The 16,578-nt window shown below is 39.8% G+C and overlaps 1 long non-coding RNA gene and 1 pseudogene across 2 annotated transcripts in view; one reads left to right on the top strand and one right to left on the bottom strand.

Moving 5' to 3' along the window:
• The window catches only part of LOC131828486 (uncharacterized), a 43,241-nt gene that overhangs the window by 24,760 nt on the left and 1,903 nt on the right, over positions 1 to 16,578 (top strand). For both annotated transcript variants that reach the window (XR_009352475.1, XR_009352477.1), the window contains exon 3: positions 11,578 to 11,743. This is a non-coding gene — a long non-coding RNA (uncharacterized LOC131828486). The remainder of the gene's footprint in view (positions 1 to 11,577; positions 11,744 to 16,578) is intronic.
• LOC131828478 (hsc70-interacting protein-like) lies at positions 2,943 to 4,104 on the bottom strand (annotated as a pseudogene).

The following is a 16,578-nucleotide window of genomic DNA, read 5'->3' as shown; positions in this document are numbered from 1 at the left end:
CGCTTTCTTCTGCCCATTTTTAATTGGATTATTTATTTGGGGGGAGTTGAGTTTTATAAGTTATTTATATATTTTGGATACTAACCCTTTGTTGGATATGTCATTTGTAATTATCTTCTCCCATTCCATCAGTGGCTTTTTAGTTTTGTTGATTGTTTCCTTCACTGAGCAGAAGCTTTTTATTTTGATGTCCCAATAGCTTATTTTTGCTTTTATTTCCCTTGCCTCAGGAGGCAGATCTAGAAAAATGTTGCTATGGCCAATGTTAGATAAATTACTGCTTGTGTTCTGTTCTAGGATTTTTATGGTTTTAGGTCTCACATTTAGGTCTTTAATCCATTTTAAATTTGTTTTTGTGTATGGTGAAAGAAAATGGCTCAGTTCCATTTTTTGCATGTTGCTGTCCAGTTTTCCCAGCACCATTTGTTGAAGAGACATTTTCCCATTAGATACTCTTTCCCGCTTTGTCAAAGAGTGACTGACCATATAAATGTGGGTTTATTTCTGGTTTTCCTATTTCTGTTCTATTGATCTATGTGTCGATTTTTGTGCTAGTACCATACTGTTTTGATTACTACAGCTTTGTAATATAACATGAAGTCTGGAATTGTGGTGCCTTGAGGTTTTTCTTTTTCAAGATTGCTTTGGTCATTCGAGATCTTTTGTGGTTCCATATAAATTTTAGGATTTTTTTTTGTTCTAGTTCTGTGAAAAATGCTATTGGTATTTTGATAGGAATTGTATTAATCTATAGGTAGCGTTAGGAAAATAGACATTTTAACAATATCTGTTTTTCTAATCTGTAAACATGAAATTCTTTGTATTTCTTTGAGTCATCTTCAATATCTTTCATCAGTGTTTTATAGTTTTCAGAGTATAGGTCTTTCATTTCTTTGGTTAGATTTATTACTAGGTATCTTACCCTGTTCAGTACAATTGTAAAAGGGATTGTTTTCTTTTTTTAAATCTTTATCTATTTTTATTTTTTTATAAACATATAATGTATTTTTATCCCCAGGGGTACAGGTCTGTGAATCGCCAGGTTTACACACTTCACAGCACTCTCCATAGCACATACCCTCCCCAATGTCCATAACCCCACCCTCCTCTCCCGACTCCCCTCCCCCCAGCAACCCTCAGTTTGTTTTGTGAGATTAAGAGTCACTTATGGTTTATCTCCCTCCCGATCCCATCTTGTTTCATTTATTCTTCTCCTACCCTCCTAACCCCCCACATTGCATCTCCACTTCCTCATATCCAGGAGATCATATGATAGTTGTCTTTCTCCGATTGACTTATTTCACTAAGCATGATACCCTCTAGTTTCATCCTCGTCGTCGCAAATGGCAAGATTTCATTTCTTTTGATGGCTGCATAGTATTCCATTGTGTATATATACCACATCTTCTTTATCCATTCATCTGTTGTTGGACATCTAGGTTCTTTCCATAGTTTGGCTATTGTAGACATTGCTGCTATAAACATTCGGGTGCATGTGCCCTAAAAGGGATTGTTTTCTTAATTTCTCTTTCTGATGCTTCATTATTAGTGTGTAGAAATGCAGCAGATTACTGCACATTGATTTTGTATCCTGTGATTTTACTGAATTCATTCACCAGTTCTAGTAGTTTTTTGGTGGAGTCTTTCAGGTTTTCTATATAGAGAGTATCATGTCACCTGCAAATAGTGAAAGTTTTACTTCTTTCTTACCAATTTGGATGCCTATTATTTCTTTCTTGTCTGATTGCTGCAGCTATGACTTCCAGTACTCTTTTGAATAAAAGTGGTGAGAGTGAACATCCTTGTCCTCTTCCTGACCTTAGGGGAAAAGCTTTCAGTTTTCCTCTTTGAATATGATGTTCACGTGGGTTTTTCATATATGGCTTTATTATGTTGAGTCATGTTCCATTTAAGCCTACTTTGTTGAGGGTTTTTGTCATGAATTGATGTTGTACTTTGTCAAATGATTTGCATCTATCAAGATGATCATACAGTTTTTTTCCTTTCTCTTATTGATGCGATATGATGTGTCATGTTGATTTACCTACAAATATTGAACCACCCTTGCATCCTGGGAATAAGTCCCACTTGATTGTGGTAAATAATTTTTTTAACATATAGTTGGATTCTGTTTGCTAGTATTTTGTTGAAGATTTTTACATCTATGTTCATCAGAGATATTGGCCTATAGTTCTCGTTTTCACTGGTGTCTTTATCTGGTTTTGCTATCAGGGTAATGCTGACCTCATAGAATGAATTTGGAGGGTTTCCTTCTATTTTTTGAAATAGTTTAGTAGAATGGGTATTAACTCTTCTTTAAATGATTGGTAGAATTTCCCTGTGCAGCCATCTGGTTCTGGACTTTTGTTTGTTGGAAGTTTTTTAATTACCAATTCAATATCATTGTTGGTAATTGGCTGGTTCAAATTTACCATTTCTTCCTGCCTCAGTTTGGGAAGTTATATGTTTCTAGGAATTTATCCATTTCTTCTAGGTTGTCTAATTTGTTGGCATATAATTTTCATAAAATTTTCTTACAATTGCTTATATTTTTGTGGTGTTGGTTATTCTCTTTCATTGGTGATTTTGTTTATTTGAGTCTTTTCTCTCTCTCTCTCTCTCTTATAAGCCTGGTTAGAGGTTTATCAATTTTGTCAATCTTTTCTTTTTCTTTTATTTGTTCATTTTTTGGGGGGGGGACTAACACACCCTTTTAATATGTTTTTAAATATTTTTAAGGTTTAAAAAGTGTTTAAAGTTTGTAGTTCCTAGTAGGAAAACATTATCTGAATGAATACCCTAATGGCAAACCATTGTAGAATGTTTATATTGCATGGGGAGCAGAGGGGTAGGGATTCTCTTCACAGCACCCCAGCTTTCTTCATGAGAAGGTCGGAGGTACACTGGTTTGTATTATTGCGACATCCATTAGGTGATCGAAGTTGCTTTTCCTTCAGCAAGGGCTTTATTTGTCAGAAGGGCATTATGCTTGACCTCCAAATTTGGCTGACAATTTACTGATGAGATTCATAACCTTTGGGTTGCTCTGATATTTTGACATATTCGCTGGGTTCTGGGCCACATCCTGGAAGGCCACCATAACTTCTGGATCCTGCATGGCTGCAAGAACTTCCGGATCACTAAGAATTTCATTGAGCCCAGGCATTCCTGCCATTCCAGGCATCCCCCCTGCCATTCCTGGCATTCCTTCAGGAAAATTACCGGGCATTCCCCCAGGAAAGCCACCTGGGAAAGAGCCATACTGAGCTCCTGATTGTCGTCTGGCTTCTTCCTCCCTCAGGGCTCTCTCGTGTTCTTCCCGAGCCTTCTTAACCCTTTCTATTCTTTCTTTGATCTCTCTTCACGTTTTCGCTCGTATTTTCTCCGATGTTCAGCAATTTTCTGGGCCCTCGGTTGAACTTCTTTCAGCATCGCACTAGCATCTTCATCATAATCCAGTTTGCAAGCAAGGGCAAGATCATGTGCTGCTTCTTCCCAATGGCCCAGAAGTCTATGTGCTTTCCCGCGCCACTTATAAGGCTGAACTGAATCAGGATTTATTTCAATAGCTCTGTCACAGTCTCGAATGGCAGCATTTGGCTTCTGTAATTTGATGAAGACATTGGCTCTCTTGGCATACAGAATGGCCAAGCGAGGATTTAGTTTGATGGCATCTGTGAACAAGTCAATGGCTTTCTGTAGTTCACCATCATTTAGGGCATCAATGGCAGCCACTTTTTTATCATTTGCCTGATCCATCATTTCCTCGGTTATCTCTGCATTTTCATCTCCCATTTCTTGAGGGGCATCGGTATCTGGTTCAATCACACCTTCATTGTCAATTTCTAGATCACTCTCCTCACTTGATGGTTCATCTGTCTTTATGTTTTCCTCCGCCTTCTTACTATCTGGTTTTTCTTCCTTGATACTGTCTTCTGATTTAGTTTTATGAGTGGCAGGTGGTATTTTACCCCCCATGCTCTCCACCCACTCCCGCAGGAAACGCATTTCCTCGGTGTGCAGAACGCTCAGATCCTGCTTACACATTTTCACGAAAGCCCGAAGCTCGCTCACTTTGCGGGGGTCCATGGTCCAGAGGCAGTGGCAGGCGGCAGGCGCAGCTGGGGTTGCGACCCGATTCCAGGCGCGGGTACTAGCTCAGCGTGATCGTGTAGAAGGGGGATTTGTTCATTTTTTTTTAAACAGGGGACTTACATTCACCACCCAGAGATCAAGACCTGCGCTGAGATCAACAGTCGGATGTTTAACTGACTGAGCCACCAGGTGCCCCCAATTTTGTTATCTTTTCAAAGAACCAGCATCTGTGTCATTGGCATGGTCTCTTGTTTGTGTTTTGTTTTATTTTGTTCATATATCATCAATTTCTGTTCTAATCTTTACTATTTCCTTTCTTCTGCTGGTTTTACATTTTGTTTGTTGTTTTTTTTCTAACTCCTTTAGGTAATACACTCCACTTATTGATGAGTATATCTGCAGTCACATTTCAAGGCTAATAGATTCAAGGAGAGAATAGTAGGGTTCACTTTTGCAGACCAATCTACCACAGCAGTGGTTCTGTTCCTTTCAGCTGACCAGGATGCTATTTTCAGGGTATGATCCTTGTCCTCCTGGTCCAAGATGTCAACCACCACATCTACATTCCAGGCTACAGACTGAAAAAAGAAATAAAGAAGTTGAGGTGAACAGCAGGCCAGCTGTCCTTTAAGGAACATTCTTGGAAGATTCTAAGTAACTCTTTGTTTATATCCAGTTGGCCAGAACCTAGTCACATGGCCATACAGGGGAGTCTGGGAAATGCAGTCTTTATTCTGGGTGGCCAAGGGCACTGATGAATTCTATCCATTTGGAAGGAGGAAATAAACATTATTGTAGGATAACTGTTAATCAGCCACAACACCCAAAATATATCAATCAAAGAAGAAGTTGTTATATAGATAGATAGATATCCCAACCAAAGGTATGTGAGACAATATTTCATGTTTGCAATATATAAAAGTCATTTCAGGGGCCACCTGGGTGGCTCAGTTGGTTAAGCAACTGCCTTCAGCTCAGGTCATGATCCCAGAGTCCCAGAATCGAGTCTCACATCGGGCTCCCAGCTCCCTGGGGAGTCTGCTTCTCCCTCTGACCTTCTCCCCTCTCATGCTCTCTCTCTCTCTCTCTCAAATAAATAAGTAAAATCTTTTAAAAAATCATTTCAATCCAGTTTTTATTTTAACAAACTACCACTATGATTAGGGAAAAAAAAAAATCCACATTAATTTTATAACTTTATTTTCCTTTTTCTCCAGAAGTGGGAGCTGCCGTGCACTAACACAGTAAAGATTCTCTTTCTATTCTGATGCCAGTTTAGTTTGCACCTGGATGGACTGCAGAATGTCCCAGATATCACTTGTATCTTAGGAGAAGAGTTTTGTTACATTATTTCTACACCAGTGTGATAGAAATCTTGTCAAGAATCCTACCGTCAGAATATCTTCTTGCACTCAATTATTCTTCACAGGCTTTTGAACCACAATATCTCTGTGGGGATTGAGAGAAGTTCTAAAATTAGAAACATACTTAAAATTTTCATTGCATCAGAAATGAACTCCAGTTAACTTAAACAGTAAAAATAAATTATTGAAACAGGTAAGAGATGCTAATAGTGTCATGAGAAAGCTGAACAACAGGATCGGACTGGTCCTAAACATGGTAAGACAAGGCCAAGATCAGCTTCAGTCATGGCTACTTGGGACTTCACCTCTGACACCACTGCCTCTCAGTACCTTCCACCAGACACTGGCTTCTAGACTCCACAACAGCCACCTGGAACTCTTTTACTGACCCTCAACCTTCAGGTCAATTCTTTGAGATCCAGAGTTCTAGACAGAAGCATCCAATTAGACACTTTCAAGTCAGCTGTCCAGGCTCTGGCTGCCAGGATAATGAAGAGAGAAATATCTACCCCTCCTTTGGGTAGATTTTTTATAAAAAGAAATTATAAACATTCTCCGCTTTTTTATAAAAAGAAATTTTTTATAAAAAAAGTTTTTATAGAAAGTTTTTATAAAAAGAAATTAGGCAGTTTCTCACCGGCCATTGGATTCCTTCTAAATAAGAATGATTTTAGGAAGCTGGTCAACCAAAACAACAAAACTACAGAGGCCATGGGTGGGTGCTACAGAGGAATAGGGTCACTTCACTCAGCTAAACAGGACATTAAGATGAAGGGGTTAGAGAATCAGTGAGTTTACATGGGGTAGGGAAAATGAAATTTATGTGTATTGGAATATATTCTCCTTATCAGAATTCCAGGAGGGAATACATGATTTAGTTCAAATAATTTAATTTTTAAAATTTTTAATATTGGAAACAAACATTCAGTTAAATGAACAATGTGAACATAACATAAAATCTCATGAAATATAGCATCTGGAAACCCTGTATTTGGAAATATTATCTATATTAAGGAGAAGTAAGAGAAACTTTAGATTGAATTAATTTAAAAATTTAATTAAAAAAATTAAATCTTGCCAATAGAAAAAAGTAACTATGAAATTAAAATGGCAATTTTCAGAAATGTGCAATCTCAAAAAGTATTCACTTGTTATACCTTTTTAAGGAAGACTCTATGGCATATACTATACTATACTATACTATACCAAAAAAGAAAATAAACCAAGCACGTGGAAAGCATAGGGATTAGAAAACAATGTATCCGGTATAGGAGAACACTGGGATGAATTCCCAGGATAAGGATAAAAGAAGATCCCAGGATAAAGCCATGCAGCAGACCTAGACAGCCATCAGCTCATGGAGAATAGGGTAGGAGGATGGAGGATTCCAGGAGTGAGGACTCCAAAGAGTGGAGAATGTTTATACATATGGATATATGTATAGAGATTTGGGGGGATAAATTGGTGATAGACACATAAAAAAGCAAGTGGAAATTAAGTTAATTATTAACCAGGTAACATAAAATTATATAAGGTGGCTGGGTGGCTCAGTCGGTTAAGCATCAGCATTCAGCTCAGGTCATGATCTCAGAGTCCTGGGATCAAGTCCTATATCAGACCCCCCACTAAGTGGGGAGTCTGCTTCTTCCTCTCTCTCTGCCTCTCCCCCCTCATACTTCCCTCTCTCTTGCTCTCTCAAATAAATAAATAAGTAAATTAAAATATTTTAAAAAGATATAAAATTACAAAAGAAAGGTAATCATAGTCTACCATATAGTTCAATTGCAAATATCATGGTTAAAATAATTTTAACACTGGGGGCACCTCGGTGTTTCACTGGGTTAAAGCCTCTGCCTTCAGTTCAGGTCATGATCTCGGGGTCCTGGGATGGAGCCCCGTGTTGGGCTCTCTGCTCAGCAGGGAGCCTGCCTCCCCATCTCTCTCTGCCTACTTGTGATCTCTGTCAAATAAATAAATAAAATCTTTAAAAAAAATAATGTTAACACTGTATATTGATCTAGTAAGAAACAGTGATAAAACTAGATCCTTGGATTTGCTTCAAAATAGTATGAGATTGTGGGGGAAGTAGGTGGTGAATGGATGAAGCAGGACTAGCCATAGGTTAATGGTTGGTGGTGGGTCATGGGTACACCAGGGTTCATTTAGTAATATCCTTTTTGTGGATATGTTTGAAATTTGCCATAATAAAATGCTTTTTTAAATGATGTAACTATATTAGAAAGATAGTAGTGGGGGGCATAGATATAAGAGAACTGATCCTCATTTCCATAATCAGAAGCCCATAGACAGTATCTAAAACTAAAAACTCACATAGCAGCTGAATATGCATGTTATTTAGAAATATGGGCACAAACTGGGACGCCTGGGTGGCTCAGTGGGTTAAGCCGCTGCCTTCGGCTCAGGTCATGATCTCAGGGTCCTGGGATCGAGTCCCGCATCGGGCTCTCTGCTCAGCCAGGAGCCTGCTTCCCTCTCTCTCTGCCTGCCTCTCCGACTACTTGTGATTTCTCTCTGTCAAATAAATAAATAAAATCTTTAAAAAAAAAAAAAAGAAAGAAATATGGGCACAAACAACCAGATACTATAGCTAAGACACAAAATCAAGTACACTGAGGAGAAGGAATCAAGATTAAGGAGAGTGATGCTGCTATTTTCCATTTTTGGCCTTATAAGGAAACTTGACTTTTAAAGTCATGTGTCTATAAATCTTTTAAACAGAATTAAATTATTGGAGTGCCTGGTCACTCAGTTGCTTAAGCATCTGACTTTGGCTCAGGTCACGATCTCAGGGTTCTGGGATCGAGCCCCACGTCTCAGCCCCTGCTCAGTGGAGTCTGCTTCTCTCTCTCCCTCTGACCCTCTCCCTGCTCATGCTTTCTCCCTCTCTCTCTAATAAAATCTTTAAAAAATCAACTTAACATTCAAATAAAATAACTTTTTAAAAGAGAAAGAAAGCTGAGGAACTAGCCTGAAAAGGTTACACTTGACATAAACCACTGAAAAATCTTCTCTGGACTGAATAACCAGGACTCCTGTATGAGTAGAGCGCAAGGATGAAATCAGGCATGAGCTAGACTCCATCTGCAGGTGAGTTTCCCAGTGGCTACCCAAAGTGTCCCTTAAAGTTATCAACAAGAAAGGCAATTAAGTAATTACAAATATACCCTCAATATGCCAATTACTTAATATCTCATACTGGTCAGCTACTTACAAGCTAAATTTCTAGCTCTGAGAAGATGAGAGCCTCTAAATACTCCTGAGGTCCTCTTGATGCTTTTTCTCCTGACCAGAAGGAGGTTCACAGCAAAGCTGTCATTCCTTCAACACATTTTTGGACTTTAGCCTATCCTTTTCCCTGTGGCCTCCATTGACATATAATTTTGTTTTGAGGTGATATTAAATATATTTGATGGTTAATATGGCATACAACTTGATCAGTTAGCAGGGACTCCAGCCCAACGCAGAAGTGGGGGCATCTAGGCTGCCTGAAAAACCAGGTATTAATCATTTGGTCACTGGACTGTGGGGAGACCCTGAGGATTGCAGGAGGCTCAGGACATTAGCTAGCTATTTACCAACTTTTTATGAACATTTTTCAACATATTTAACAATCCTTCACCACACGAGTACAAACCAACCAGTATCAGCTCTATCTCAGGATTCTCCGCACTTAGCAGTTGGGCCAAGATGGGAATAGCCTTATTTAGGGCGGGTCTGAATCACCGACAGTTCATAACGGCTTCAGACCAGCACCATGGATTGTAGTACTTTTATCGGAGCATAGCCTGGGAGATAAGAGCAATGAATACTCTTTGTGTATCACAGATGTTCACTAGTCTGCAGAGTGCCATAGTATCCTTTTGGTTTTCACTAGTTTGCTGGTTTTCACCATTCTGCTTATCTCCTTAATGCCTACCTTCCACCTGTTACCAGAGGCATTTTTGGTTGTTCAGTGATGAATCCCTATTGTCTAGAATTGTTCCAGGCACGTAGGAGGCACTCAGTGAATGAATCACTGTGGCTTCTAGGTAACAGGAAAGGTATCTTGTGCAGAGAAAAGATGTGAAGGGAAATCTAGAGAGAGTTCCTGGAATTCTGATACTATTTGGAGGGAGGGCACTCCGTGTATGGAAATTGTAGCTGGATGATGGCACTCTGGGGTTCCAGTCTCTTCTCAAATGGCAAGACTGTGCAAATCCAAGAGAATCTTAGATACCCTGGTGTGTTAAGAAAAGGGCAGTGTGTGATTAATGCATTCTCTTCAGTCTGATCTGCCAAAACAGTAGGTTTATTTGGAAAGAGAAAGGACATTGCTCTGTTCTTAGATAAGCCTGACTGCCTTCCTCCCACTTCCAACTTCTTCCTGATCCTTATGCAATCCGAATGAGAACCTGTCCCATAGGACCCTAACATGTATTCTTATTCCATCCTCCTAAAAGACACCTATCTTTGGATGGATGACTTACTGATTCATGCATTGCTTTAATGACCTTATTCTGTTCTATGTCCATGTCCAACTGTCTTACGTTCTAAATTCCAGGAAATCAGGGACTGAGTCTATGTAACTGTCACATCAGTCATGCAAAACACTAGATACAATTAGGTACTTCATAAATTAAAAAAAAATAATGATGGTGAGGGACCCCAAAATCTGAAGCATAAACTCATAATAATGATTGTTTTGCAAACTGGGATTCTTAATTTGGGATTCATCTACATGGATGGGAAAATACATTTTATTTTAGTATCTCTAACTGGAACTATTAATTTCTTTAGTTATTAATATAGACAACAAGCCAGAAAAGCATCAGCTGTGCATATGAATTTATCTCCAATAGAAATCACAGATATGAGTGTCTGGTTAGCTCACTTGGTTAAGTGTCTGCCTTTGGTTCAGGTCATGATCCCAGGGTCCTGGGATCGAGTCCTGTATCAGGTTCTCTGCTTAGTGCAGAGTCTACTTCTCCCTCTCCCTCTACTTCCTCCCCAGTGCTCATGCTCTCTCCCTCTCACTCTCTCTCTCAAATAAATAAGTAAAATCTTAAAGAAGTCACAGGTACTTTTATATTTTATTATAGTTGCTGTAGATAACTCAAAATAATGCTTACCCATCACTACTTCAAAATTACAATAGAAAAAAAAACAAAATATTCCAAGAACTGACAATGTACTTTGTGGTAAGGCTATGTGAAAACAAGGACTTACAAATATCTCTGGTGCTTGATCAAGCAGCCCCAATTCAAGGAATTTACTCCAAAGTTGTACCTTTATAAATATGAAAAACACAAAGAATTTTCCTTTGTAGCATTATTTGTAATAGGAAAATGTTAGAAAAAAAAAAAAAAAAAGCTTATCCATAGGATAAGTTAGGACACTCCAGTACATGCACACAGTAGAGTTCTGAGCAGCTTTTTTTTTTTTTTTAAGGAAGATTTCCTTATACTGATATGGAATGATTTATAGGATATTTTGTTAAATGAAAAGCAAGGGGAAAATAATATAAATAAACTGCTAATTTCTAAGTAAGAAGGAAAGGGAAATAAGAGTGTGTTTGTGTGTATGTGAATGAGCGAGCACACACACATTTGCTTGTTTTTGCAAAAAAAATGCAGGCAAAAAAATAGCAGGAACTAGAAAAATGTTTTCCTATGGAGTGGAAGAGATTGCGATAGGATTGAGATAGGATTGAGATAGGAATGAGACTTCCTTTCATATAGCTTGTCACATAACTTTGACACTTATGCTATTTAAATATTTTTCAATAATTCCAAACATAAAATTAAAACAATGGGATAGATATTGAAATCTGCTACACAGATCCTCTGTTAAGGGCTGCCCTGCACTGAGAAATGCAGACAGTAGCCAGACTGCCACGGTCAGCTCCCTGAGGGCTTGCCTCAGCTGCAGATGAACCTCCTCAGGCAAAGTCACACCCTTCCTGGGCCAACCACATCCTGTGACTGAGCAAAGCAGGGGCAGAAAGGTGCAATGCTGGATAATATTCCAGAACTCCTGCCAGGTTGGCTGAAGCTTTGTTTGGCCTATATCACAGTTTGTCTTCTCCCTTTTCCCAAACCCTGTTTCTCTTCTCTTGCAGATATTGATCTCTAACAAACACCTTGCACCCCAAACTCCAGCTCGGCATGTTTCTAAAGAACCCTGCCTGCCATAGCTGCAGCCAAGAGCTGGATTACTCATAACCTGGCTGCTAATAAGGACCCCTTCACTGGTGGCAGATGGAGCACAGCAGCCGCTGGCACAAGGTGATGGTCCAATTGCTCATTGGTGGTGAGTTGTAAGGGTAAACCAGTGGAGGGAAATGCACTAATTGGTGCTCTGTAACTCCTGTCTGAGAAGTACACAGGAAATGACAGCATTGCCAAACTGCACTGATGCCTTGCAAAAAGACAGTGAGCAGCTGAGGGCCAGTAAGTAGACAATTAAAAAGGCGTCTTGGGGTGCCTCGGTGGCTCAGTGGGTTAGGCATTGGACTCTTGGTTTCAGCTCATGTCATGATCTCATGGGTGGTAGGATCAAGCCTCACATGGGGCCCTGAGCTGAGTATGGAGCCTGCTAGAGATTCTCTCCCTCTGCCCCCATCCTTTCATTCCCTTGCTGGGGTAAATAAATAAATCTTTTTAAAAGGGGGGGGGGTCTGGAAATCAAAAGGCCTCTCTCTTTGTTTATATACAAATAAGCTCATCCCCTTTACTAGGAGGCAGAGGAAGTTGAGGATCAAGTTAAAGTGCAACAATATCAGGTCAGTTATGCTAAGCTCAGTACGCTGGGGGAGAAAAACTGGGCAGCTGATTCAGGGATGGAAATGCTGGATGGATGCATCTGAAGATTTTGACTCCCCAGAGTCTCCTGAACCTTCTGAGCCTGTAGAAGTGCTCCACTCCTCCCTACTGAAAGTGAGTACTCCAGCCAGTCTAGACGGTAATCACAGAGGCCTCTTTCCTATAAGGCAACAAATGCCTGCCTCAAAATTTGCCTCCATATTTCCCTTCTCCTTTCTTCCCTTCTATTTGGGTTAAATAGTCAGAGTTCCAGAAAAAAACAAACAAATAAAACCAAAAACCAAAACCCAAACACACAGCTAGGAAGGAGCTGGGCCTAATAAGGGAGAAAAGAAACCATATCCTAGAGCAACCTCAAGATTGTGCTAACAGGTATTGGGAGCTGAGGAAGTCTGCGCTGACGGGGTCAAGGGAAGAGTTTACTGACTGTATAAAGTTACAATATTTATTAGCCTTGCATAGACTCCAGAAGATGGTGTGACCTTCTTCCTGGAATGAATCCTCGATCATTGGAAATGGACATGATACCCACATCATGGCACTCACTGAGCAAAATTAGAATGCTGATGTTGCTGGGGTAGACAGCAGAGCAAGGGATTAAAAAGCTCAGGAAAGGGAGTATGCTTGAATGGATATACTACTACAATGAGAAGATCCCACAGAAGATTATGTTCCACAGGGAGGCCCAGAAGATGTACCATTTACAGGCTATGAGAACAAACTGGTAAGAGGAACACCAGCATCAATAAAAATTTCTAATGGGGTCAGGGCTGATAGAGGAGAGTCTGTTACAGAACTTGGCTTACTGAGAGAAAGGGGGATGATAGAATCCCAAAATAATAGAAGGTTTGGGGTGGCGTGTAAGTGCCAGAAGCCAGGAGATAGTAATTATTATAATGACCCCCAAGGTCAGAGGGGAAGCCAGTGGAGTCAGAACCACACAAAGTTACAGAGATTATTAGTGATATACAACTTCCCCAGGGGTAAAGTGGATTGGCAGCCAACATGGGAACTATTTAGCTTATACTGGCAGAAGGAATGAGATAGATGACCGAGGGGTGAGTGGTGTGATCTCTTACCCAGTTCTGTACCTGAGACAACTTTCAAAGGAAAAATTCTTTGACTTAAAAAGTGGCAGGATCCCTGAAAGGAAGAACTCTGCAACACCATGATAAGTAAACAGGGTTGGTGATTTTCCTAGTCCTTCCACAAGAAGACTTATGGCCGTTTATATGGGTAATTATGCACCGAGGTAAAGGAAATATCTAGACATTTAAGTAGTGATGGATCCAGTGTCTAGGTGAGTCAAGACCGGGCTTACACTGGGTTGTCTAAGTCCATGTTAATACCCATTGTTCATATCTCCCATCCCTGAACTGAGATTGATATCTTCGTGGTTGGTATAACCTTCACATTGGCTTCTTGGTCAGTAAAGTAACAGTAGACAAGACCAAATGGAAGCCTCTAGACTACCTCCCCAGAAGCCCCTACCAAGATAATGGGTATACAATACAGAAATGCCTCCTCAGGGCAGCAGAAATTAGTGCTGCTCTTAAGACTCTAAAAGATGAGGCAGTGGTAGGCTCCAGCCATTTAATTCACTAGTCTGGCACCTGAAGAAACTGGGTGAATCCTAAAGAATAACAATTAACTCAACCAACTAGTACCCCTGCTCACAGCCACCAGGTCAGATGCACTATCTTTGCTAGAAAGATTAATATGGCCTCATATATGTGGGATGCAGTCACTGAGTTAATGAATATATTCCTTTCTATGCCAGTCAGGAAAAAGAATGGCATGGAGCAATTTTGTCCCAGATCTCTGTTAGCTTTCTTATCCTCTGTCATAATATAGCCTGAAGCCATCCAGACCATCTAGACAGTCCACAGAATATCACACTAATTCATTACATTGATTACCTTATATTGATAAAGCCACATAAACAAGAACTGGTTTGTGTGTTGGAGGCCTTAGTAAGACACCTGTGTGTTGCAGAGGGTGGAAGATAAACCCTATAGAACAGGGTTTATGAACATGTTACATGTTCAGGAACATGTTACATCTGTAAAATATTTGAAGTTTCAGTAGTCAGGGTTGTGTTGGGATAGCCCTTCCAAAGGAAAAGACAAATTACTGTATCTTATATGCCCTATTATGAGAAAGGAAGTATATTTCATGAGAACTCACAGACTTCTTATAAGATTGAATAGCCAGCAATAATCTCTCATAAGACAGAAGTGGTACATCCAGGTTTGGGCACGATGAGGGCCAGAGGGCACAAAGCAAGCTGCAGGTACAGGTAACTCCCATGATACACACTCCTGTTACACTCATGCCCTCTCTTAGGTGAAGGAGGAGGAAAAAGTCTGACCTTGGTTTGTAGATGAGTCAGCTCTATATTGTGGGAGCAAGGTGACAAGTAAGTCAGCTGCACTATAGCCTCATTCAGGAGTGGCCTTGGCAGTAATCAGGAAAAGCTTATCTCAATGGGGAAAGGTCTCATGGGCAATGGCTTGGCCAAGATCAGTGACAAGGAGGTCTGGGATAGAGGCATGTGGATGGACCTATGGAGGTGCACACAGGTGTGAGGATTTTCATATCATATCTTAATCCCAACAGAGAGCTCCCACTATGTCCTCCATAGGAGTCTGCATGTTCCTGGCAGAGGGGTCGCATTCCCACTGGAGTTACAGGGGCCTCATCAAACTCAGCACTTGTCCCTAGTCAGTCTAGTGACCTCTGTGCATATTTACATTCTGCTGTATTGCTGACTTTTACCTTGATTTCAGTATTGTGATTTTTAGTGGTAAAATAATAGGAAAAATAATATCATTTTGAGGACAACCAAGTAGACCAAATGATTTCACCATTTAATGTCTACCAGTCTTTGTCAGTGCCCACCTAAGTACTGGCACAACAGGCACGAGTGTCAGTATGATATGTTAATTTCCAATCGCTAGCCACTGCACTGACCTGGAAGCAATAGTACTTCAGTAGCAATGAGTACATCTCGTTCCTAAATCTTGGTTTTTAAAATACCGAACTCCATTAAAAGAAAGCAGGGCTCCTTAGGGAGATGGATTCCAGATCTGGGACAGGAAAAGTACAAGGCAAGCCTAGAATATATTTTCATTACTAGCAAAGCAAAAAAGTGCTCAAAAGCTCACAGGATCCCACTTAAAGGAGTTCCCACCAAAAACTTGGGATTCTCTGGGCATCAAGTTAAATAATGATGTTAATGAATTATGACACATCAAATAAAAAGACAGTTATAAGTCTGTAAAGTTCTTTTTTAAAAAAAAGTAGGAGGGAGGAGAGATAAGGGATATCCCTTATCTACAAGAGAATAAGAGATGCAGTAGAAATGATAAGAAAATCACCATTTGCAACCATTTGACACATAGGTGGAGATCATTCATGAATGCAACAACCTATAGAGAACAGGATATTCACTGAGTTTTCAAATGTCATACCACAGATTAATTATTCATTACAAGGAGAAAAGATAGAGTTTTATAATGGACAAATGTGGTGGACATTATATAACCAAGAGATGAAACTTGGCTTCATAACAAATGCAACAGGTATTTTTTTGCTTCTATTTGTGATGTACTTAGAAAGATATGACAGTACCTAGGCTAGGCTCTTGCATAGCTTGCATAGATTCTTGTTGAAACTAAACCCAAGGAGGGACTCCTGAGTGGCTCAGTCTGTTAACCGTCTGCCATCTTCTCAAGTCATGACCCCAGGGCTGTGGGATTGAGCCCTGCATCAGTCTCCTTGCTCAGCCGGGAGACTGCTTCTCCTCCCTCTGTCTCTCAGCTTGTGTTCTCACTCTTGGTCAAATAAATAAATAAAATGTAAAACAAAAACAAAAACAAAAAGCCCACAAGGAAATAGATAAAACAATCTTTCCAAAATGCCAGTCATTGAAAGCAAACTAAAAAGTCAGGGAGCTCTTCTATATTAAAGATGTTTGAAGAGTTATGACAACCAAGTGCAATATGTAACCCTTGATTGGACATTGGATCAAAAACAAAAGCAAAAACAAAACAAAAAACAAGTAGAAGGCACATTTTGGGGACAATTGGAGAAAAGTGAGTATTGGATGGCATACTAGATAAAAATACTATGTTAGTGTTATGCCTCTTAGGTATAATAATGGTATTGTGATTATGTAGCAGAATGTACTTATTCATTACGACTTACTGAAGTATTTACGAATGAAGTATCTTGTGAGAAAAAGGGCCATAATGTTAATGATGGGTAAATCAGGTTGCAAGATAAAGGAGTACTAA

The sequence above is a fragment of the Mustela lutreola genome, chromosome 1 (genome assembly GCF_030435805.1).
Source record: "Mustela lutreola isolate mMusLut2 chromosome 1, mMusLut2.pri, whole genome shotgun sequence".
Taxonomy (NCBI): Eukaryota; Metazoa; Chordata; class Mammalia; order Carnivora; family Mustelidae; genus Mustela; species Mustela lutreola.
This window is presented reverse-complemented; position numbering and strand designations above follow the sequence as displayed.